This window comes from Leptonychotes weddellii, chromosome 3 (assembly GCF_054177405.1).
Source record: "Leptonychotes weddellii isolate Sample4059 chromosome 3, ASM5417740v2, whole genome shotgun sequence".
NCBI classification, from domain to species: Eukaryota; Metazoa; Chordata; class Mammalia; order Carnivora; family Phocidae; genus Leptonychotes; species Leptonychotes weddellii.
The window spans coordinates 108849550-108865000 of record NC_138371.1 but is presented as its reverse complement, the minus strand read 5'-3'; the positions used below and the strand labels follow the sequence as shown (position 1 = coordinate 108865000).

At 41.8% G+C, this 15451-nt stretch overlaps 1 non-coding gene across 1 annotated transcript; it reads right to left on the bottom strand.

The window, feature by feature from the left end:
* Nucleotides 1-14984: 14984 nt before the first annotated feature.
* Nucleotides 14985-15198, bottom strand: LOC115937882 (small nucleolar RNA U3). The gene has a single exon (XR_004073101.2). It is a non-coding gene; the product is annotated as a small nucleolar RNA U3 (small nucleolar RNA).
* Nucleotides 15199-15451: the final 253 nt, after the last annotated feature.

Genomic DNA, 15451 nt, shown 5'->3' with positions numbered 1-15451 from the left:
CAGAATGACCTTTCAGGCTGACTCCATCCTTCCTCCTTTATTCTCCAATGGCACCATTAACACAGGGGTCTCGCATGCTGGTGATATTCTCTTTTCAACTCATCAAAAACCGGGAGTATGCGAATATCTTTTATTCATTTCAGTTGGCTGGTGTTTACTTTAATCAACTTCTTGGCTAAGGAATTAAACAGTATTTATGACAAAAATCTTTCTCAGAATGGTGAGTCTCATTTTTAAAGAATGTTTTCTGAAGGATTATTACTTTTTCTTTCATTTTTAATCTAATTTTCAAGGGTTTTTCAGAACAGTGTTCTTTTCCACCTTGAGATAAATTTTTCTTTTCTTTTTCTTTCCTTCTCTTTTCTTTTTTAAAGAAGGGGCATTTGCAGAAGGAGAGAGAGAATCTTAAACCGGCTCCACACCCAGCATGGAGTCCCATAGGAGGCTCCATCTCATGACCCTGAGATTATGACCTGAGCTGAAATCAAGAGTAGGACACTTAGCTGACCACACCACCCAGGTGCCCCCAATTTTTCTTTTTTTATCAAGTTTTTGGGCTGTTGTTTTTTTCTTGTGAATGAAATACATAACTGAGCACTAGTCTCACCTATTTTAATGGATTCTATGGTCATTCATTTCCTAAGACCCAACAGTCATATTTATTTAAAAGAGAGTGAGAGGGAAAAAAAAAAAAAGCTGAAGTTGTTTTTTGTGTGTTTTTTTAGTTTTTGCTACCCATCACAAATATGAAAATGAAACTTTTCTATTTTCTTTAGCAATAGCTAGGGCAAAGGCCACAAATTAACCTCCCTCCATTAGGCACAATCAATGGAGATTTCAGTTTTTTCCCCTAGACTCCTGTCTGAGAATGAATGTTAGAATGAAGCACATTTCCTGCAAAGGCCTAAGGACAAAGGGACCTGCTGATTATTGTCCATGTGACTCGGGGAAATGCCAGTCCTGGAGCTCAGGTTTGGGGTTCTCTCATGGCAGGAGGCAGTGATGGATGGAGTTCTAGTTTGAAGGTCTGAGCTGCCATGAATGAGCCATTCCTGCTGTGCCTGCTGGGGGCTGAGTTTTCTCAACAGTCACAGTTGGCTGTCAAACCCTGGGCTCTTTCTATGACGGGCTGAACTGGGAGCTGCTGCTGACATAGTGTGTTGGGGGAGAACAGGCTCCCACGTCTGAGCACGCTGGATTGGTGGAGAGCCAGGCAGTTGGAGGACATTCAGAATCAGGCCATCAGGGATTTAGTAGAACTCTGGAATGAAGAGGGGGACATAGAGCTCCTTCCTTTTGGGGGGGCTCCCCCAAGACGCTGGGAGCTCATCTTGGGTAGTTGGAAGTACAACTCTGAATGCTGTCACTTCCGTGTCCTGCAGAACGGCTCCAACTTCAGCTGAGCCCCTCCAAAGAGGGAACTTGAGGTTGAAAGCGTGAGGCTGCCCTTGGGAGGGGACTCACCTCTAGGCTAAGTCACTCATGTCCACATCATCCAAGACTGTAGTCATTTAGAGAGGGGCAAAGAGGGAAACACCTTTCAGCCCCAGGAGCCTCTTTATAGAGGCAGGTGCCTCTCCCAAAGGATGTAGGTGCAGGTGCTTGAGACCCATTGGAAAGAGAGGGAACTGTGGAGATTGGGGAACCAGGATGGCAGCCGGGCCTGGAGGCTGAGATCCATATGCCTTTCTGTTGGTCATTCATTCACCCATTTAACAGCCAGTCACCGGCACCCTGCTAGAAGCTGAGGTCACATTGACCTGTCTAAGACACCATCTGTGCCACCATAGAGACTTTATATGTGTAAGAAAGAAGGGTGGGACATCTCCACACAGAACAGCAGGGACCCAGGGAGGAATGGGGAGTTTATCAGGGTGGGTGATTCTTGAGATGAGGTTTGAGCAATGAGAAGGTGTTGTTCGGGTAGACTGCCGGGAAAGGTATCTCAGGCAGAGGGATCATGTGAGCGAAGGCACAGAGCAGAAACAGCCTGGCCTCTGGGAGAGATGCAGGCAGTTCTACAGGACTGGAGGACAGGGCTGAGGCTGGGGGAAAGGCGAGGCCAGAGAGATGAATGGGGTTTAGAACAGTGGTGCCCAATGGAAATCGTATGTGGGCCACATATGTGATTTTAAATTTCACAGTAGCCATATTTAAAAAGTAAAGAAAAAAAATTGAAAATCATTTTAACAATATACATTTTAAAATCTAAAATATTATTTCAACATGTGATCAGTATAAAACTATTAATGAGATATTTTATAGTATTTTTCTAAGTCATCAGAATCTGGTGGCTATTTTGCACTCACCTGCGTTGGAAGTGTTTCACAGCCACATGGGGGTGGTACCGGACAGTGCATGTCTGTATGAAGGGACTTTTGGGTGGGCTGGGGAGTGGATGTCGTCCTGAGAACAAAGAGGGGCTCACTGAAGGAGGGAATGGCATGGTCACTTTTGTGTTCTAGAAAGATCTCTGGCTAGAGTGGGAAGAAGAACCAGTTGGGGCAGAACTGCACTAGACCAGGCAAAAGGAAATGCCCCCAAATAGAACATTGTGCAAAAGTGTGTGTATGTGAGTGTGTGAGAGAGAGGGAAAAAGAGAGAGAGGAAAAGATACATATGCACATATTTCTTGGGAAATGCACTTCATAGCAGCATTAGAAAGCAAAATTTCTCCTAATAAATGTGGCTGATTTAACTACATGCGTTTTTTGGTTTTCCATGGAGACAACCTTCCAGTGTTGTGGTAGCAGGACTCCCCCTCCCCCAGTCCGGGCAGAGGCTCCATGGGCTTGAGCCCCTGGGGCTGCTGGTGAGGGGCTCTGAGATGGGAGCCAGTGTGGGCAGGCAGGAGGTTGGCAGTGCACCTCCGCCTCTCCTTAGGGCACAGGAAGATCCCAGAATCTCAGGACAGGTGGAACTGTGTTTTCCCAGCCACTTAAGTTCTGCTCTGTGCACCTTCTCTGAGCCTTGGCTTTCTTATCTCCAAGATGGACATTGTAGCTCACCTGAAAGGGCTATTTAGAGAAACACACAGGACAATATAGGAAAATGGCCTGGAGCAGAGCCACCAATAGCTGCCACCCAGTGAGCACTTGTCTAGGTCGCATTCTGTCACAGGCTCCCATGCTGTGTCCAGCAACCTTGCTGCCCCTTCTCCTTTTAGTTAGTGAATGGTGGCTGAGAGGTACTAAAGGGACCAATGGGCAGCTATCATGCACTTGTTTGCAGGCACTCCGTAAGTGGGAATACTCTCCTCTCCCCTCCCCTCCCCTCCCCTTCCCTCCCCTCTCCTCTCCTCTCCTCTCCTTTCCTTTCCTTTCTCAGTAGTCTGACTCTCTACCCTTTCTCCTTGTTTCCAGAATCCAGATTCTCCTGCTTCTCAGCATATGCCAGCCTCAGTCTTCTCTGCAAGTGAGCATAATTATAGCCACCTCCTCTAGGGCTATAATGACACAAAGTCAGGCCCGTGGAAGCTCTTTGTTGAGCTTTCACCGGCCTGACATATCACCAGAGAAAATTACTCAGGGCCTGTTCTGTCCTGCAAGGACATCCAGGGGATGGTGTCTTGTTTCGGAAGGGCTGGGATTGCTACACGGTGGGGAAGATTTAGAAGAGGTTAGAGAGGCTGCAGGTCTCAGGAAGAGAACAAGGTGTTGGAATGGTAAGTGCACTTGCATATTTGTGGGTGTTAGTATGTTCTGGATGATCAGAAAGCTGCTTTGGTACGTGCATAGCCATTTTCCTTTGTTCTCTCCTTGGGTTGGGTGGAATCAGTGGTCATTATCATGCTTGTCGGAAGCATTGTTCTAATCAGGTCTTGATGCCACACAGGTGCCCCAGACACTCAAGGTAAATGAGAGCCCAAGGAAGCCCTTCCTGAATACAAAATTCTGTCCAGAGAAGTCTTGGAGATGGTCTGTTTACATAAGTGCCTGTGAGTGTAGGCAGGAAGCAAATTGTAAATTTCCTGCAACAGCTGGGGCTGCAACGTGGAGCCCTTGGCAGAGCTGGGTCCTTGTTGCATCCTCAGCGGGCACGTGCATCTGCAGTCTGTTCTAAGGGGTGGCCACGCCGTCCAGGCTGACCTACTGATCCTTAGACACACTTCTGAGAGCCCATCTGGCTGAGCAGCAGTTCTCTGTCTGAAGAAGCCTGGGGCTTGCAGTCCTTTGGCCAGATGCAGATTCCAGCACTATGAACAATGTGACCTTGAACAAGTCATTTACTTTCCCTAAGCCCAAGTGTTCTCTACTGCAAAGCAAAGCTAAAAATACTCGTTTTTCTACACAGGAGAGGTGCAAAACACAAATGAAAGGATGTAAAAAGTGCTTAGTAAATAAAATCTCTAGGCCAATGTGTGGTACTATTATTATATGTTCCATGAAGGATTGCTCAGAATGCACGCAGGCCCCCTGAGGAGGAAGCCTGAGATGATTGTGAGAGGGTCACATGAGGGCTGCGCCCTGGTAGGGGCTCCCCATGCTGGCACTCTTGGCCCTAGTTGATGGCCCATGCATCAATCTCAAGCCTCTTGAGACCCCAGGCAAATCCAGGTCACTAAGGCCAAGGAGTCTGGACAACTTGGACCTCATCCAACTGCCAGTGGTCTCCAGAGGGCTCCAAGCTGGTGAGTGCAAGTGGTATAAGGTCAAGATGAGAAAGCTGACCAACTCCCATGAGGTGATCGTCACCTAGGGCGAGCCTACCAATGACAAGGGGCTGGTGTTCTGCCTTGCAGGACTTATATTTTCCTTCAAATTTAATTACACTTGGGAGTTCTGACTCACCTTCCCAAGCTCACAATAGGCTAATGCACGAGGCTAGAATACCCACTTACTGATTTACAGTGAAAAACATAATGGTCCAACTGACCAGGTCAACCCATGGTTTCCTATTATTAGGTGGGTATTGCAACAAGCAGAACTGTCAGAATTAACAGTATTAATATCAGAAGGTTATTTAGTGAGCTTGGAATTGAAGCAAAGGGAGTTGTTTAGATGAATTCAATAATAATATTAGGACAGATATATTCTTTTCCCTAGAAGATAACCCAGCCAAGGGAATAATGCAGGGTCAAGTTCTTGGTCAAACAACCCTATTTCCAGAGATCAGATCGGCGCTGCCGTTGGTCTTGGGAGTATACTTTTTCTAACCTTCCATTATCAACCCATATGTCTTCTCATTGGCACTTTGTATTTTTAGCTGTGGTTCACATCCAATCAGGTTAGAGTGGGATCCTGCAGGCCCAGCATCCACTGATTTTCTAGGTCTCTCTGCCTCCACTTTGTGTTGATCGCACAGTTCACCTCCACAGAGCAGCCTTATTCCTTATTTCCAAATGCTTTGGAAAGAGAAGCAGGTAGAGACTAGGCTGGGAATTGGGGGGTGGAGTGTAATGATGCCAGGAGGTCCGTCCGACTTGGAGTGAGATGCCCAGCAGCAGCTGGGGGACACTGGGCTCAGGCCTTAACCCCTGACAAGAGCTGATTGATTGTGATGGTGGTGGTCAGGCAAGTAGATGGGTCAGGTCTCCAGTACAGCTGAGCCACATGACTCACCCAGGAAAGCAAGGCAGAAACCTGGTCCTGAAGCCTGAGCAGGCCGGGCAGGTGGAGAGAGGAGAAGGCAGACAACAGGGTCTTGGCTCTCCTGTCTGCCCCCAGGGCTCACCAGTTACAGAGAGAGCCACAAAGCCAACACCAGGTGCCCTGTGCTACTGGGGACTGGGAGAGGTGGACCCTGCCTGTGGGTGGGCCTATGGCCTACAAGGGCCTGATATGCTCAGCTGCATGGCACCAAGGCTAAAAGAAAAGGTTTGGAGAGAGAGTGATGTTGGCAAATGTAAGGAGAACCAATGTTAATCTCATGGGCCAAGTAAATATTCTCCGATGTATTTTGGAAAGGCATTTGCCAGGTCAAAGTGAGATGGGGACCTCCTAGAGATCTTCTCCTCCCTGCCCTAGGCTCACCCCTATCATCTTGCTTTTGGGACAGGCCTGTGGAACCTTTCCCAGACTATGAACAACGACTTGCCACTGTTATCCACAGCACTGTGTCAGGGCAAGTGGTTACAAGCATTGGCTTTAGAGAGAGACGTGGTTTGAATCCCAGCTCTGCCACCTGCTGGCTCTGGGACATTGTGCAAATCAGTTAACCTCTCCGCCTTAGCTTCCTCATGGATAAAATGGGAGTATTCATTTTTACCTTATCTGTTTGTCATGTGGACTTAAGTGCCAGTTCCTGGCCTGAGTAAACTCTCAACCAATCGTTGTTGACTGATAAAATGAGGTGATGCTTGTAGGGTTCTTAGTGAGTGACAGAGAGTGAATGTTCAACACTAGGAAGTAGTATTAACATTGTCACGTGTAGGATTGCAGAGCTCAGGGCCCAGCCACATGGGTCATGGGTCACCTGAGCCCCCAGACACAGCCATTGAGAGGAGAGTGCACATCTCCCAGTCCCTGGCCATGTGGTCATGGTGTCAAACCTCAGTCTGCACAACCAGAACGCAATTTAAAATTGTAATGGCTTGTTTAAAGTGCTTGTGCTCAGGAACACACACCCTCTTTCGCACCTCCCCTTGGATGAGCACAAGGGTGCATAGAGGGGCAAGTGCCTTGACTCATTTTTCCCATGCAGTATCTGAATTTGCTCCCTCACAGAAGAGCCAAGGAAGGGAGTCCACGTGGTTTTTTTCCCTTATTGCTAACAGGATAGAAGCCTATGTTCTTCTCTTAGTGCTGCACAGAGAGCCTTAGGAGCGTCTGTGAATGGCCATTTCATGTCCTGATGAGTCTTCATCTCTTCTAGGCACGGCCATGCAGAAGAGTTCCCAAGATAAAATAAATGGCTGCTGCTTGCCTTGAGGTTCACCCTGTCCAGTGCCATACCCCCACTCCAGCCTGGGGGTCTCAGTCTTGCCTCCACATGACCCAAGTCCCCATCATATCCTCAAATGGTCTTCAACCTGAGAACCAGCAAGGCTGGAGACAGATGTAATTTTGGGATTTGCAGGGCCTATGAGATGAAGAAAAAGAGCATCTAGCCATCATAGCCAGACTCCTCTGCCTGGTTAGGCTTATGCCTAGGAGCCACAAGGCCAGGGAAATATGGTTGTGGCCTAGAGAGCTTGGTACCCAAATGCTGCCTTGTCTGTCCACATCAAGGCGTAATCCTGTCTATGAATTCAGAGCTTGCTGGCCTCACCCCCTCGATGTTACACAGTGAGGAGAATTTGGGGCATGGCTCCTGGTTGGAAAGCAGCCTGTCTCAACTGTTTTAGACTATGAATTTCAGAGAACCTGTTTTGACATCAGTTACCCAAAAGAGGTGGCAGATGTCACTGAAGGAGAGCTCAGGCAGGGTTTATCTGCCACACCCCGACTCCCGTCTCTGGCCAATAGAGTCAAGAGTGTGACTGAAAATAGTTTCGAAAAAATCATTAAGAGTCAACTTGTCATCAAGCTAGGATGCCAGGCAGGTCCTAAGATCGTGACAGGTCTGAAATGTCCAGAAAGCAGAGGTGGTTTCAGCTTTCAGTAACTTCTGGTGCAAGACCTCAAGAGTGTTTCAGTCATAATTATTTTTTTCAACTGCTTTGTCAATAGAGTTATTCATTGTTGCCCAAGAAACCACATTTCCCACCCCTGGCCTTGCAGAAGAGGCTGGAAGGAGCCATCACTCTCTTCCTGACCTCACTGCCAGATCAATATTCAACTCCCTTCAAGACCTACATCATCATCACCTACAACAACAGCAACCGTGGTGCCCAGTGGGTGTCCACCATGTGTGGGGCTCCTGGAATCTTCACAACAGCCCTGCAGTTAGCATTGTTCTTCCCATTTCACAGATAAGGAAACTGAGATCCAGAGACTTTTCCTCACTGAACTAAGAACTCCTGATTGTCCCCTCTGTTCTCAGTTCTCTTTCAAGGAAATGCTGCCTGAAGGAGAACAGGATATAGACTCCTTCTTTCTGTCTAACCTCTCCACTTTCATTCTTCTTGCTTTTTCCTTCAAAAATAGGCATTGTATACCTACTGGATGTCAGATATGGTCCCAAGCCCCAGGGATTCAAAGAGTAGTAAGAAAGAGTGCCTCTGGCCTTAGGGAGGACATCCCTTCGACATCATTTCAATAGAACGTGATGCATGCTAGAATACATATGTACTTGGTGCTTCACATGGGAGATGACAGATTGAGTCCTGCAAAAATATTTTTAAATTGCTGGAAGTAATAAATAGACTAGAAAGTATTGTTCTACGGCTAGGTGATTAGAATTTATAATTTTTAAAAAGACATGCTTTATCTATGCTCTTTTTTTTCAAAATATTTTCAAACAAAAGTAGGATCATGCTGTATTGATTTTTTTGTTTTCTTTAATTGACTTAATAGTTTTAATAATAGATTCATAAATGCATTTTCATTAGAGAAGTTCAGATAATATAGGGAAAGTTACAGTTAACTTTGACTACCGCCCCCATTCCCTGGTTTCAGTCTCAGAGGAGACCACTGTTAAAAATTTTATTTGTATTCTTCTACCCCTTCTGCATTCCCACACACACACGCATGCATGCACACATGCACACTCTTTCACAATCTCCTTTTTTAAACCTCATTCCACATAAATAAGTATACTCTTTTTTTCAATATTTAATGTCTGAAAAAGATTTCATTATATACCATACCATACATGATTTAGCTAATTTGCCCTATTGGGTGGCATGTAGATCGTTGACAGTATGTTTGATATTATAAACAGTTGCAATGAACCATCTTGGGCTCTAACTCTTTGAGTTTATAATGACATTATTTTTCTTAAGAATATCATTCACAGAAATGGGGTTTCTAGATAAAAGGATACTTACATTTTAGGGCATTTGATTTATATTCCTTTCCAGAAAGCTCGTAGCAGTGTACACTCCTGCCAGTTCTGTATGCATGCCTATTTGCTCTCTCCCTCAATCTAGACTGATATTTATATGGATTTTGGATTTCTTTTATTACTATAGTGATTGAATACTTTTGTGATAATTATTTTTCTTCTTTACTTATAGATATTCATCCTTTAGGTATTGAAAACTCGAACCATTTGTTGCAGGTAATCTTTACTACCCTGATTTGCACTAAAATGTTTTACAAAATAAAAAAACTATTAAAAAAGAGACAGAAATGTATAGTGTAGACAGTACAAATGCCCTATGTAGAAGGATGGAGTTGCAGTGTTTACCTCCTTTCCCCCATTTTGTCCTTACTGTTAAGGTCATAGTAAATTTAGTATACCATATCAAAGTTATGCTTTGAGAAGTGGTCAATTTTAGCAGATCCAGGATGGAGACAAGAACAATTTTGAGTTGCCAGAATTCGGATGGGTAGAGAAGTAGAAAGGATCCAAGGGAGGTTGTGTGGAGGAGTTCAGAGATTGAGGGTCTGAAGAAAGGAGGGACTGCCAACTGTCCAGCTGAGATAAATTCTAGATGGACTGAAGGAAAACACAAAGATGTGTTTGTGTCATCCTCTGGAGGCCATGTCTGCTATGACTGGTTGATGGCAACCTTGTATTCTTTCTGATGGTCCTTGACTTTGTGCCCTACTGAACAGGGCAGGTATATTCTCAATGCCACTTCCTAGAGAAAAGTGCTATTTGGTTGTGGTAGGCTGACTAATGCCCCCTCAAAGACATCCACATCCTAGTACCTTACATGGCAAAAGGGATTTTGCAGATGTGATTACGGATCTTGAGGGGGAAGAGTATTCTGGATTATTCAGGTGAGGCCAATATTATTACATTTAGATAGAATTTACATTTTAATGATATTGAATCTTCAAGACTATAAACAAGTTGTGTCTGTCCATTTATTTAGATTTTTAAAAATGCATCTCAACAATTCAAAACAATTTCTTGGAGGAGTTTGTGTAGAACTGGTAATATTTTTTTCCTTAATTGATTACTAGAATTTACCAGTAAAGCCATCTGGGCCTGGAGTTTTCTTTAAGGGAAGATTTTTAACTACAAACCTGATTGCTTTCATAGATATAAACATATTCAGGTTATCTGTTTCTTGTTGAGTGAACTTTGGCAATTCATATCTTTCCAGGAACTGGAAAATATTTAATCAGTCAAATTTATGGTCATATTCCCTTTTTATCTTTTCTAATATTTGTAGACTCTGTAGTGATGTCACCTATCTCATTTTTTAGATTGGTAATTTGTGTATTTTCTTTTTTTCTCTTTCAATCTGGTAGAAGTTTATCAATTTTATTGATTCCCCCACCAAATAAAACAAATAAAACAAAATAAAATTGATTCCTCCCCCCCACCAAATAAAACAAAAACGAACTTCTGGTTTAATTAATTTTCCGTATTGTTATGATGTTTTCTGTTTCATTAATTTCCATTCTGATCTTGATTATTTCCTTTCTTCTGCTTAAATTTAATTTCTTCATCTTTTTCTCATTTCTTTTTTTTTAAAAAGATTTTATTTATTTATTTGACAGAGAGAGACACAGTGAGAGAGGGAACACCAGCAGGGGGAGTGGGAGAGGGAGAAGCAGGCTTCCGTCCGAGCAGGGAGCCCGATGCGGGGCTTGATCCCAGGAGCCTAGGATCATGACCTGAGCCAAAGGCAGACGCTTAACGACTGAGCCACACAGGCGCCCCCTTTTCTCATTTCTTAAGGTGAAAACTGGTCATTGATTTGAGACTTTTCTTTCTTCTAATATAGGTATTTCATGTTATAAATTCCCCCAGGTATTGCTTTAACAATTATCTCACGAATTCTTTCATGTTGCACTTTCATTTTTATTCAGCTCAAAAATGCATTCTAATTTACATGACACATGTTTTTGAGAAATATATTATTTAGTTTCCAGGTACTTGGGAATTCTCCTGATACTTTCCTATTATTGATTTCTAATTTAATTCTATTGCAGTTCGAGAACATACTTTGTTTGACTTGAATCCTTTAAATTTTTTGAGACTTGCTTGTGCTTCAGAATATGATCTGTCTTGGTAATTGTTTTATACATACTATAAAAGAACGTTTAATCTTCCTTTGTTTAGTGAGTGTCCTATAAGTGTCAGTTAGGTCAAACAGGTTGATAGTGGTGGTCAAAACTTCTATATTCTTTTATTAAAAATAAGTTTATTTATTTAAGTAGTCTCTACACCCAAATGTGGAGCTCAAATTCACAATCCCGAGATCAAGAGACTCTACTGACTGAGCCAGTCAGGTGCCGCAAGTTTTTAGTATTCCTACTGATCTTCTGTCTACTCATTCTATCAATGATCAACACAAACATAATTGTAGATTTTCCTATTTCTCCTTGCATTCTATCATTTTTTTGGTCCATGTATTTTCAAAGTCTGCTATCAGGTGCATACATTTTTAGGCTTGTTACATCCTACCAGTGAATCAATTCCTATATCATTACATAGTTACTCTATCCTAGTAATATTCTTTGTTCTGAAATATACTTTGTCTGATATTAACATAACCATTACAGCCTTCTTTTGATGGGATATCTTTTCTCATTATTTTACTTTTAATCTAGTTGAATTTTTATATCTAAAATGGGCTTTCTGTATGTAAAATTGGACAATTAGATAAAAATCTCTGCCTTTTATTTGGGGTGTTAGGCCATTTACATTTAATGTGCATTGAAATGTATTACATTTAATGTGTATTGATCTCATTTTGGTATTGTTTGTTTTCTATTTTTCCCACCTGTTCTTTGTTCACTTTTTCCATTTTTCTGCTTCTTATATTTTTAATGACTTCTTTTTGTCTTTTGTTGGCTTATTAACTATAACTGCTGTGTTATTTTAATAATTATAGTATACTTCTTTTAATTTATCACACTCTACTTTCAAACCATGTTTCACCACTTCACATATAGTGTAAGAACCTTATGGTCGTATTCTTGTATTTCTCCTGTCAGCCTGTGTGCAATTGTGTCCACATTTATTTCTACCTATGTTATAAACCTCACAGCATGTTATTATTATTTCTGTTTAAAATGATAGAATATTTTTAAGGGATTTAAATAAGAAGAAAGGGTTTTTATATTTATTTATGTAGTTACCTTTTCTGGTATTTTTCATTGCTTCAGGTGTACTCATATTTCTATTGGATATCATATGAATACCAAAGGACTTCTTTGAACATTCTTGCAGATAACAAAGGCTTTGTCAGCTTTTGTATCTCTGCATAGTCTTTATTTCACCTTTGTTTCTGAAAGATGTTTTCACTGTGTATAGAACTGTAAATTAAAATGTTTTTCTTGGGGCGCTTGGCTGGCTCGGGTGATAGATAATGCAACTCTTGATCTCCGGGTTGTGAGTTTGAGTCCCACATTGGGTGTAGAGATTACTTAAAAATAAAATCTTTAAAGTGTTTTCCTTTTAATATTTTAAATACATTGCTCCACCATCTTCTCATTTCCATTATTTTCTATGAAAAAAACATTCTCTGTTATCCTTGTTTTATCTGTATGTAATGTGACTTCTTTCTCTGGTTACTTTTAAGATTTTCTCTTTATCACTAGTTTGGCCAATTTGAATATGAACTGCTATGATTCAGTTCGTTTCGTGTTTACTGTTTTTGTATTTCATCAAACTTTATGGATGTATTGATTATTATATTTAACAAATTTGGAGAATTTTTAGCCATTGTCTCTTCAAATATTTCTTCTGTATCTCTCCTTCAGGAACTCCAATTACATGTATATCAGGCCACTTAAATTTGTCCTTCAACTCACTGATGCTCTGTTCATTTTTTTCAAATTTTTATTTTTCTTGGTTTCCTTTTAGATAATTTCTATTGCTATGTCCTCGAATTTACTAACCTTTTCTTTTAAGCTAACTAATCTGCCATTGATCTTTTCAACATAGTTTTCACTTCAGGCATTGAAGTTTCATCTCTAGAATTTTGATTTGGATATTTTTCATATCTTACATGCCTCTACTTAACTTTTTGAATTATGGAATACAACTATAGCAATTGTCTTAATATTCTTTTCTGCTAATTTTAATGTTTGTGTCAGTTCTGGGTGGGTTTTGATTAATTGATATTCCTCCTCACTATTGATCATATTTTTCTGCTTCTCTGCATGCCTGGTAATCTCTGACCAGATGCCAGACATTGTAAATTTTTCCTTGTTGTGTGCTGGGTGTGTTTGTATTACTGTAAGTATTCTCGAACATTGTTTTGGGATGCCATTAAGTTACTTGTAAACAGTTTGGTCCTTTTGAGTCTTGTTTTTAAGATCTGTTAGGCAGGGCCATAGTCATGCTTAATTAAAAGGTAATTATTTTCTCCTACTGGGCAAGACCCTTCAGAATAGTGCACCCAGAGAATTGTGGGGTCTTTCAGAACTGCTGGTGGGAGCAAGTACTATTCCCAGCCTTGTGTAGGTACTGAAAAATATAGTACAATGAGAGTAGTGCTGTTCCCTCTCATCCTTTTGGATAGTTCTTTCCCCAAATTCATGTAGTTTCCTTACATGCATATGTTGATCAATATTGTCCTGAATAGTCAAGGGGATCCTCTGCAGATTTCTGGGTCTTTTATCTATGCAATTTTCTTCTCTGTGAACTCCTGTAATCTTGGTTTCCCCAGACTTTCAGGTCTGGCGGCTCAACTCAGGAGTCCATAAGACTCTGCCTGGGTGCCCTTTCCCTGGGCCATGGCCTCAATACCCTCTCATGGTAGTAATCTGGGGTAGTTGTAGAGCTCCTCATTGTTGTTGTTGTTGTTTTCTGTCTCTGGAGGATTACTGTCCTTTATTGCCCAATGTCCAGTATCTTGAAAATCACTGTTTCAGACATTTTATCTTTTAATTTTGGGTAGTGGAGGCAGAAGAGTGGTTTTAGTTGAGAGGGTAGATCTGGTTCTATTCCTCCATCTTGTCTGGAAGCAGAAGTTTCAAGTCTATATCTATGATAAAATGAGTCCAAAAAATAGAGATGCACAATAATGCAAGGGTTTTTTTTTTATAGCCATTGTAATAGTCCTTTACCAATTACAAGTTTATTTAGATTTTATACTTCTCATAAAGTCAAAACTTGAGTTTATTTTTATGCTATCTACTGGAAAAGGACTAACTAGAATATGGTAATTCACATAAGAATTTATAATATCAGTTATATCAGTCTTGGTTCATTTACTTTTTTCATTTACTTATTTAACAAATATTGAAACACTTACTGGGTAACTATTGTGTGCCAGGTGCTGTGTAAGTCAAAGGAGATAACAAAATAGGCATGCTCATGAAAGTCACTGCTATTGAGGAAGACAGCCCTGAGAGAAAAATATGTATGATACAGTGAGATTGGTGCTGTTGTGGGTAGGTGAAGAGTGGTTTTGAAGCACGTAGAAGGGGGTACAACACCCAGACTGGATGTGTTTGTGTGTGTGTGTGTGTGTGTGTGTGTGTTGGGGGTGGGTGGAAAGGAGCTGGTCCTAAAGGCTACCTGGAGCAAGTGATGCTTGAGCTGAGACCAGAACTAATAGTTTGTAATCAAGAGAATGATGATGCCCAAACCAGTAGGGACATGTGTGAAAATCAGGTGTTGAGAAAGAATACATAGGTGTTCTGAAGATTGAAAGCAGATCAATTTGGCTGAAACATAGGGGTCCAGGGGGCTGTGGAGATGGTGGGGAGATATGAAGCATTTCATATCATTTACAGAGGAAGAACCCTCATGGTGCTTCCTCAGAGAGCAAAAACGGGCTGTGAGAGCTATTGGGCTCATCTGTTTTACAACCTCCGTGTGTCAAATCAGGGAATTTTTTTTAAGACTTTATTTATTTGAGAGAGGGAGAGCAAGAGGGAGAAGCAGACTCCTCGCTGAGCAGAGAGCCTGATGCGGTTCTCAATCCCAGGACCCCGAGAACATGACCTGAGCTGAAGGCAGACACCTAACTGACTGAGCTACCCAGGTGCCCCAAATCAGGGAATTTAAAAAAAAATAAAACAGAAACCATTCAGATTGTGTCCTCTCCCTCTTACTGCCCCAAAGGAAGAGAAGAACCATCATCAATGGCAGAAGGCAGTTGCCAAAACAACACCTAGAGCCAGCTTCATGCTCAGAAGACAACACTGCACCTCCTCCTCATGGTTTCAGGTACTTGATGTGATTAGAGAAACTTCTCTAGTAGCAAACTATAGAAATGATCCCTTAAGGTATAGTCTTAAATCAGGGAATATTTTAACTGAGTCATTGCTAGTTTCTTTCTTGTCTAGCAGTATCCATTTGTCTTCTTAGCAAACCCTTGAACATTCTTCAACGTCCATCCCAATACTAGAAGAAAACCTACAGGTGAATAATTCTGTGATCTTGCTAATGGAGAAAGTCTAAGTGGAATAGCAAAAGTAAAAATGTTAAATGACAAGAGTGGCAGCTGATTTCCCAAATATTTAAAACTTCTGTACGTGTAAAGTGCCTA